Below are 9,276 nucleotides of genomic sequence, written 5' to 3'. Positions count from 1 at the left end.
CTTTCAAGATGTCCTTGGGGGTGTTGGAATGATGATCACACAGCTCTCCACTTCTGGCTGCAGGCTCTGCAGATTGTTTCTCTGCATTCAGTCAGGCTTGCATTCCCCAGGAGTTCTTGGTAGCCTGTCATGTTTTCTTAGGGTAGAACAGTAACAATGAAAACCTTACCAATGGCACAAGTGCCCAGCCCACAAGGAAATAAAAAGAACAAGCTGCCAAATTCTTCAAATATTTGTCCTGCTTTGCTGCAAGTGTGCTGCACACACATTGTGGAAAGCCAAGAGAAGCTGCAGTTGGTGGCACATCTTGTGATAGAAGCTGCACATCATTCTTCAGGAAAGGTTCTTGGAAAAAGCATACAGGACTGAGGAGAAGTTTCTGGAAAAACTGAAAGTGCTTTTAAGAAATTAAATGAAAATTGAAACAATTCAAGACGTTTTTCTCAATTTATTTTTATGCTCCCCTTTTCCATCTTGCACTAGTTGTCCATCCCATTAATTCCAACCAGATCTCACCTCTAAGATCCATGAGTTGGCAAGTTTTAGACATTTTAAGATACCATGACCTACACACAGTTTGGCTTCCCCTGTTTTTCTTGGAAAGCAATGTTGGAGAGGTAAGTGCAGTGCTTGGGTCAGGTACAAATTCTGCATTCAGGGATTGCGCTCTGAGAGTGTTTGACCCTCAGCAGGGACAATGCACAGCAGGGACCGAGGGGATTCCTGAGCCACTGTGCAGGAGTCCAGACTCTGGCTCTTGGCTGAACTCGGCAAAGTTCCCGTGTTTGCAGAGGCTCAGGGGCTGCACTCGGGGAACGTGGGGCTCGGGGCGGGGGCGAGCGGGCAACGGACAAACGGACACGGGGACAAACGGCCCCGGAGCTTCAGTTGCAGCAGCGGCAGCGGCAGCGGCAGCAGCGGCAGCAGCAGCGGCAGCAGCGGCAGCAGCAGCAGAAGCGACAGCGAGACAAGAAACTTCAGATTCCCTTCTCCTCTCACTTTCCCGCTGTCCCGTACCTCTCCCGCTCTCCCTTTCCCGGTCTCCCCTCCTCTCCCCGCCTCCCTCTCCCCATGCCCGGCCGGGCCATGCCCCCGGCCCGCCCCTGGCCCCGGGCGGGGCTGCCCCGTGCCCGCCCCCGGCCGTCACGCCGCCGCCTGGCCTCAGCCCGGCTCTGGCCGTGCTGGCGGTGGCGCTGCTGGGCGGGGATCAGTGCCTGGGGCTGGGGTGGCATCGCCGGCTTTTGGCTCCGCCTGGGCCGAGCCCGAGCCCGACCCCGGCCCCGGCCCCGGCCCCGGCCCCGGCCCCGGCTCCTCCCGGGGCCCGCGGAGGACACACGCGGCCCCGCCGCTCCCGCCGCCTCCGCTGCGGCTTGCCCGGCCCGAGCTCCGCCGCTCGGCAGCGCGGCCCCCGGCCCCGAGCCGCCGCTGTCTTGTTCCAGAGAGCGAACGCCGGGGCATGGCCGGGCCGGGGCGGGTGAGGGGCGCTCGGGGGCCGTTGCTGGCCCCGGGCCGAGCGCTGACAGCCGCGTCCCGCCCGCAGGGAAGGCGCAGCAGCGCCTGAAGGAGCGGTACCGGCTGGGCTCACTGCTGGGCCGGGGCGGATTCGGCAGCGTCTTCGCAGCAACGCGGCTCTCGGACGGCGCCCCGGTGAGCGGCGGGGCCGGCGGCGGGCGCAGGAGGAGGGGGTGGAGGAGGAGGAGCAGGGCGGAGGAGGCGGGAGGAGGATGTCACTGGGCAGGGTGGACAGCGAGCTGAGCCCTGTTCTGCACTTGCCTTGCAGGTGGCCATCAAAAGGGTGCCACGGTACTGCGTCCATCACTGGGGTGAGCTGGTGAGTGAGCGAGGTGCTGTGCTGGGCAGGGATGAGCCGAGGCCCGGCAGGGTGGGAGCCGCCAGGACGCCTCGAGTGAGAGCGGGCATGGGGCCAGCGCAGGGCGCAGAGCATCCCGGGCTGGCTGAGGGCTTCCTGACTCCCAGCACGGCATCAGGCCCACTGACAGCATCGTGCTCCTCCCGCAGCCCGACGGCACCAGCGCGCCCCTGGAGATCGTGCTGCTGGACAAGGTGTCCAGTGGCTTCTCCGGCGTGGTCCAACTGCTGGAGTGGGTTGAGCTCCCCAACGACATCTTGATGGTGCTGGAGCGGCCGGAGCACTGTCAGGACCTGCACCATTTCATTCGGGCACGGGGATTCCTGTCCGAGGAGGTGGCGCGGCAGCTGTTCCGGCAGGTGCTGGAGGCCGTGCGGCACTGCACCAGCTGCGGGGTCCTGCACAGGGATATCAAGCCAGCGAACATCCTGGTTGACCTGGCCACCGGGCAAGCCAAACTGATTGATTTCGGCTGTGGCACCTACCTGCAAGAGACAGCCTACATTCGCTTTGCAGGTGAGCCTACACAGGGGTGTGCTCCTGGTTCTGGTATCTCATGGCCCAGCATCTCAGGGCCCAAGCTGGGTGTGGCAGCAGGGATTCTCCCTTTTGCTGCCCTTCATGGCCCTGAGATTTCAGCTGAGTTGGGTTTGAGCAGGGCTGGGTGGGGAGCCAGCTTCCAGTCCTGCTGGCAGCCTTTGCCCACCACTCTGCCCAGGATTGGGGCTGGGGCAGCCAGCCCAACAAAAACACCCGTAGGTGAGGGTAGCAGAGATGGGGGGGCCTGGAACCTGTGCCCCAGCCAGTTTGGTGTGCAGGTGACAAGGGCTTAGGCTCCTCCACTCACCTGGTTTGTTCTGGGTTTGTTTTTTGGGGCAATGCAGGCAGGGAGGATGAAGGCATGGTTTTCCCTCAGCACTAAGTGTGTTTCTGTCATGGTTGGGCCTTGCCAGGGCTTCTGCTGCCCTCTTCCAACACCGATGGCTTCTTTTCCAACCCCATGTGTTGGAAAGAGGGGCAGTGGGTCAACCTGCGTACCACTGGGGCAGCCCCTGCACGCCCAGGGATGCTGGGGCCAGCCTCTGGGAGCAGCAGCATCCCCCTGATGAACTCCATCTGTATTCCATAGGAACACCATCATACAGCCCCCCAGAATGGACCCATTTTGGCTGGTACTATGGCAAGCCAGCTACCATCTGGTCCCTGGGCATCGTGCTGCACCAGATGGTCTGCGGGGAGCACCCTTTCAGGAGGGGCCAGAACATCAGCTGGGACCATCAGCTCTCGCTGCCACAACGGCTCTCTCCAGGTGGATCCTCTTCTCTGGGCACGGGGGGAATGCCAGTGCTGGGAGACAGCAGCGGGCTTGGGAGCATCCCGCTCTGGCAGCTGCTGAGGAGGTGGCACATGTCCTGCTCTCCTGCTCGCCTCCAAAACAGGGAACTGATGGGAAAGTTTAGGCCCAGCTCTGAGCACATCCAGCATGGCCTGGGCAGGGAATGGTTGGGCAAAGCCAACAGGAGCCTTCTCCAACTGACCAGCAGTTACTGGTTTCTCTCCCCAGCGTGCCAAGATCTGATCAGGCGGTGTTTATCCATGCTGGACTGGGACAGACCCTCATTAGAAGAGGTGTTCTGTCATCCTTGGATGCAGGATATTCATCTGCCATAGAAGAAGGGAGAGAGCCACAGGCACACTGTGCTGCAGGGCCCTGGTAAGTTACAGCTGCACACATGCCTTGGCAATGAGAAGCAAAGGAACCCCAGACTTTTTTGTCCTGCCTGTGTCACTGGCCAGGGCTCATCAGATGGGAGCACACAGCCCTTGTGCTGGAGCTGAGCTGCTCTGCCCAGCACTGGTGGCCACCATCCAAGCTGGTTTTGCTTGTCCTGGTTCCCTGACAGCTGGGGCCCTGGACAGAACCCTGACAGCCTGGTCTGAGCCCAGGGAAGAAGAAGGAGCCCCCAGAGAAGCTGTACCAGGTGGGGCTGCTGCTGCTGGAGACAGCGAGGATCACATCAAGAATGACAACCTCTTCCTGGACCTGGCCACTGGTAAGCTGATGGACTTCAATTCTGGCACCTTCTTCAAAGCCTGGCTGCACAGCAAATTTACAGATGAGTCCACATGCAGGTAGATGCTCCCAGATTTGGGTATTGCACAGCCTGGCCTCAACCCAAAAGTTCCCACCCCACTCATTGCTGGGATGGATGGAACTGATCCTTCAGTTGGCTGCCCAGCTGCTTTTTGGCAGGGCTGGGGACATGGGCTGGGGTGGGTATGAAATGGGAGTGGGCTCCTGGTCCCGCCAACAGCCCCCAGCACCCACCGTGCCCCAGGCTGGGGCTGGGGCTGGGGCAGCCAGCCCGACACAAACAAACCCCCATGGTGGGAGCAGAGGTGGGACTCCAGAACCTGTGCAGGGGCTGCTTTGCTGTGCAGGCAAGGAAGGGCTTGGGCTGCTCCACTGCCCTTGTTTGCTTTGGGATCATGTTTATTGTGGGGGACAGTGCAGGGGGAAGGGAGAAAACCTGGGCTTTGCTCACACATGGCTGGGTTTTTCCTGGCATGCGGGGCTTGGGCCTTCCTCAATCCCCTCACAGAGATATGATTTTTCCCTTTGTTCTTTTTTTCCCTTTTTGTCTGTAATCTATTTTCAACAATTTGTTGTTTGTTTTTCTAGAGGAAGCATTCTGGTTGGTGCAGTCTGGATCGGGAAGTTCTTGAGAGCAGCTGTGGCGTGGATGGGCCGTGCCCTTGGAGCAGGCTGAGGACATCGTTTGGGACCAGCTTTTCTTCCAGCCATGGATGGCATGAGGTGGGTCCCCGTCTGCTTGGCAGGGTGGGATCAGAGCTTTTGGGAGATGGCAGCGAGCACAGGAGCATCCTGCTCTGGGCAGCTGCTGAGCAGGTGGATGTGCCATGGCTGGCTGCAGGCTGGGCACATGTCCTGCCCTCCTGCCCTGCTCCCAAAGGCAGCACTGATGGGCAGCTCTGGGCACAGCTCTGGGCACGGCCAGCATGGCCTGGGCACCATGGGCAGCTGGGACAAGGGGACAGGAGCCATCAGCTGATGGGCAGTTTCTGCTTTCTCTCCTTGCAGCCGGGCTCTCTGGATGCTTGCAGCTCTGGGCTCTGCCAGGGCTCTGCTGGAGCTCAGCACCGGGCCGGAATCAGCCAAAGAAGAAATGGTGTCACCTGCAGCACAGACTTGCTTGAGCATTTTGGCAACACAGCTCAAGTTTGCAGAGTGTACACCTCCAAGGGAAAACATGACACCTCCCAAAAATTAAACTTGTTCAATACCTTCTGAAATCAAATCAATCTGGGATGACTCCAAATGACATTTTTCAGCTTGCTCAAGCTGTAGCTCAGCCCTTCTCTGAACAGTTCTCTCCCCCACCTGCCTTTTACTTCTCAAATGCTCCCTTTTTTTCCCCCCAGTGAATTCCCAGCCCATTGCTGTCTCCATCACTCTGTTGCCTATCTTGATGCCCCTGACCACAAGGAAGGCCGAGCCCCAGGTTTAGGGACTCATGCTGTCACTGGCTGAGGAGCAGCAATGTTTCAGAGGTCCAGTGGGATTTTAGTGTCATTCAGAGCCACTCTCCAGCCCTCAGCTCTCCTCACTGCTGAGTTCCCACTCCCTTCATCCTTGCAGCAGCATGAGCTCTGTGAATCCCCTTGAGCCTCCCCACTCTTCCCAGCCGATGCACCCACCTCAGTGAGGCTGAAGCTGAAGCTTCTCTGTCTCCTCTGGCACTCCAGTCCAGTCCCCTGTGTGGGGAGCCCCAGCCCCAGAGCACAGCACACAGCAGTGCAGTCCGGGCTGGAGCAGCTGCCCTGCAGCCCTGGCTTGGCTGTTTGTGGCAGCTGAATGCTCCCTGTTTCCAGCTGTCCCTGCAGGATGGCCCCAGGGCAGAGCCCAGCCGGGCTCCCACTGCAGCCCCTGGAGCTTGGGGCAGACAGTGCTCCCAGAGCTGAGGTTCATGGGGAGCACCCGGAGCTGTGCCTCGCACTCAGTGCTGGCAAGTGTTGTGTTCTCATCTCCTGCAGCCTGAGGGGAAAACAACCTGTGCTGCCAGGCCAGCCCTGCCCCTCTGGGCAGGGAGAAGGCTGAAGGGCTTTCCCATTCCAGAGGATCCTGCACTGAGCCTTGGCAGGGCCTGGCAGGGCTGGAGCCGGGTCTGGCCTGCTGTCCAGGACTCGCTGCCCACCAACCACCCCCACCCACCACGCTCCATCCTCTAGAGACAGAAGGGTCTGTGTGTGCCAGGGGCTCTTGGGTGTCTCTGTATCCATGCACAGAAGGGTCTGTGTGTGCCAGGGCTCTTGGATGTCTCTGTACCCAGGGACAGAAGGGTCTGTGTGTGCCAGGGGCTCTTGGGTGTCTCTGTATCCAGGGACAGAAGGGTCTGTGTGTGTGCCAGGGGCTCTTGGATGTCTCTGTATCCATGGGCAGAAGGGTCTGTGTGTGCCAGGGGCTCTTGGATGTCTCTGTATCCAGGGACAGAAGGGTCTGTGTGTGCCAGGGGCTCTTGGATGTCTCTGTATCCAGGGACAGAAGGGTCTGTGTGTGCCAGGGTTTCCATAACGTCTCTGTACCCATGGGTATGGGATGAACACGGACAGTGAAAGTGTCAATCACGTTGCTTGCACACTCCTTCCTTTGTACACAAGACAAATCCATGCACACCCCCACATATTGGTATATTAATAGGATAGGGATGGATAGAGATTTCCCACAGAGCTCTAACTTTGGCATAACTTGCCATTTAACTGGTGGCCAGGAGATTTTTTTCCCAGCTCTGTGGGAGAAGGTGTCCCAGAGCTGAAGGAGCAGCATTCAGAAGCAGTTTCAGGATTTCTAGGTAGGAAGTGGAGCTCACAACCATCCATATAACTCACCATATTCATTGGGATGGGCTGCTGCTTCTTTAGGAATATGGCCCAATGCAGACATGAGACTTGGAAAAATCCCAGCTCTCTGTGGGTTTGTGCAAAAGGGGGAGCAGCACAAACACTTTGTGCCTGCCTGGGGGCACAAGGTCCAAGGAGCTTTGGTGGCAGAGGGTGACCTGGGCTGGTGGCAGGCGAAGTTCCATTCCATGACATCTCAGAGTGGCACAGGACAAAGGTCCAAGTACCCCCAACCCCACTGATGAAGTCCTTGGAGTGCTGCACATCCTCTAGGAAAAGCTGTTGTCACACAATCCATTGGGATTTATAACTTTCATTTGCAACACTTTAAATCCAAATTCCAAACTGCAATATTTTTACACTCAAGACACAGTCATACACAATCCATCTTTCAATTTCTTATTGATTTAACCAAAATTTAAAATAACTTATTATTGCAAACAAAACCCAGAATCTTTTAAAAAGTGATGTTGATGTCAGTAAGATAGATCCATGCCAAAGTAACTGAGTTCTCTTTTTAAAAATACCATTTACCTCTTAATCCATAGTTAGAGAAGATTTTCACTACACGTTTGTTTTTTGTTTTTATATTTCATATTTTTTTCTTTTTTCCTTTTTTTAACAGAAAAATCATCCTAAAAAGGAATGTACAGCAAAAAGAGAAACATTTCTGATAAACAATGAAAATGTAGGCTCCTCCTCTGTTTACTTTTCTCTGGATACCCTGAAGAAAAAAAGCTAGCAAGTATGAGCAGAGGTGTGAAGTGTTTCCTTTGGACTAAGCTGGAGTTCAGCACTGCTGACATCCTGATCCAGTCAAGAGCTGCAGAATTCTTTTGCACATTTTGAACTCTGTGTTTGTAGGCACAGCACCTGCAGTGCTGATGCACCAATGCACATGAATAACTCTGTTATTCCCTCTCAGAATTTGGGCTCTGCCCCAGCACGAGGTGCTGCAGCCCTTTGCTCCTGGTTCCCATGTGGAGCAGCTCCCTTCCTGCTGGCTGAGCTGCTCAGGCAGAGCCCGGCAGCTCCTGGCCCTGCAGGGCTGAGGCTTTTCCCCACTGCTGGGCACAGACTGATGGAGCAGCACTGCTGAACATGGGGGCACACAGAGGGACCCGGAGCAGATGCCTTTGGCCACCTGAGGCTCCAAGGCCCAAACTCTGAGCAGCCAGGGCTGGAAGAGACTCGCAGGCTCCCTGGTGGCTGTGCTGCCCCACTTGTGCCCGGCCCAGCTTTGCTTGGGGCAGAGGGAGAAGAAGGGGCAGCTCCCTCCCAGCCCAGCCCAGGGACCCCTCCAGCCCCGGGGCTTGGGGCACTGTCAGCACCTGCTGCTCCAGCCACCGCTCCTGCTGGCCCTGACAGCAACACCCAAACTGGGGCTGATCCCGAGGGAGCAGCAGCAGGGCCTGGATCTGATCCCTGACTCTGGGGCAGGGCTAGACAAATGACCCCACAGCAGCAGCAGCAGCAGCAGCAGCAGCAGCACATGGAGCTGACTTTCAGCACAGCCCCTGCCACTCTTCCCTCCCGTGTGCAGCGGTGTCACAGCAGCCTGAGGCACCTGGGAGCCCCCAGTGCCAGCAGGGACTTGAGATGGCAGCCCTGGGCTCCTGGAGATTGTGCAAGGAACAGAGCTGGGGACTCCCTGTCCATGGGGAGCTTCCAGATGGAAAAGGCTGCTGTGCCCAGACAGCTCCAAGGCCACAGCAAGGAGGGTCTCGACCACTGGATTTGTGCCAGTTCCACAGTCCTGGGCAGCAGCCACTGAGCCCTGGGGGAACAGAGGGCACAGCAAGAGGGACAAAACCAGGCAAGGTCAGAGAGTGGAGTCAAGACATGAGAGCAGGAACAGCTGCTCCATTGCACTCTTGGAGAAAGCTCCTGGCTGGTTCAAAGTGCTGAAAGGCTTGAAGGGCAGAGAGGAGGCCACAGCAAACACTGCTCCTGTTTCCACACCCTCCCCTCTGCGTGTCCCAGAAGGAATTGGATGGACTGTGTTCTTCTCTCCAAGTCGTCTCGTTCAGCATGAGCAGCTTAGCACCAGGAGCTGAAGGAGCTGCGGCCTCAGGCCACAAGAGCTGAGCAAGAGGAGACTTTCTGAGCAAATGAGTGCTGCTAACATGGACCTAGCTGAATTCAGCAGATAGAATCACGGAATCACAGAATCCTTTCTGTTGGAAAAGACCTCTGAGCTCATCCAGCCCAGCTGGTCACCCAGCAGTGCCAAACCCAGCACTAAACCACGTCCCTGAAGTGCCAAGGCCTGGACAACAGCCCTGAGTGAGGCCTGAACAGCAGGCCCTGAGCCAAAGGTGGCCTCTGGATGAACCTTCCAACCAAAGGTTATCTTTGTATCTGCTCACTGATGAAATATGCATGGTCATTAGCACTGTGATAGATGTAGCCACTCATTAGTGACACAGGTATTGATCTTTTTGTATTTGCAATCCAGACAGGGCCATGAAATCTGACATCTGGCC

The 9,276-nt window shown here is 57.2% G+C and overlaps 1 long non-coding RNA gene across 1 annotated transcript; it reads left to right on the top strand.

Annotated features, from left to right (window-relative positions):
* Positions 1 to 2,265: 2,265 nt before the first annotated feature.
* Positions 2,266 to 5,216, top strand: LOC135305747 (uncharacterized). Its single transcript, XR_010366731.1, has 5 exons — positions 2,266 to 2,386; positions 3,000 to 3,179; positions 3,435 to 3,924; positions 4,554 to 4,688; positions 4,974 to 5,216. It is a non-coding gene; the product is annotated as an uncharacterized LOC135305747 (long non-coding RNA).
* Positions 5,217 to 9,276: the final 4,060 nt, after the last annotated feature.

This window comes from Passer domesticus, chromosome 8 (genome assembly GCF_036417665.1).
Source record: "Passer domesticus isolate bPasDom1 chromosome 8, bPasDom1.hap1, whole genome shotgun sequence".
Taxonomy (NCBI): Eukaryota; Metazoa; Chordata; class Aves; order Passeriformes; family Passeridae; genus Passer; species Passer domesticus.
Note: the sequence above shows the minus strand (reverse complement) of the source record. Positions and strands in the feature narration are given on the sequence as shown.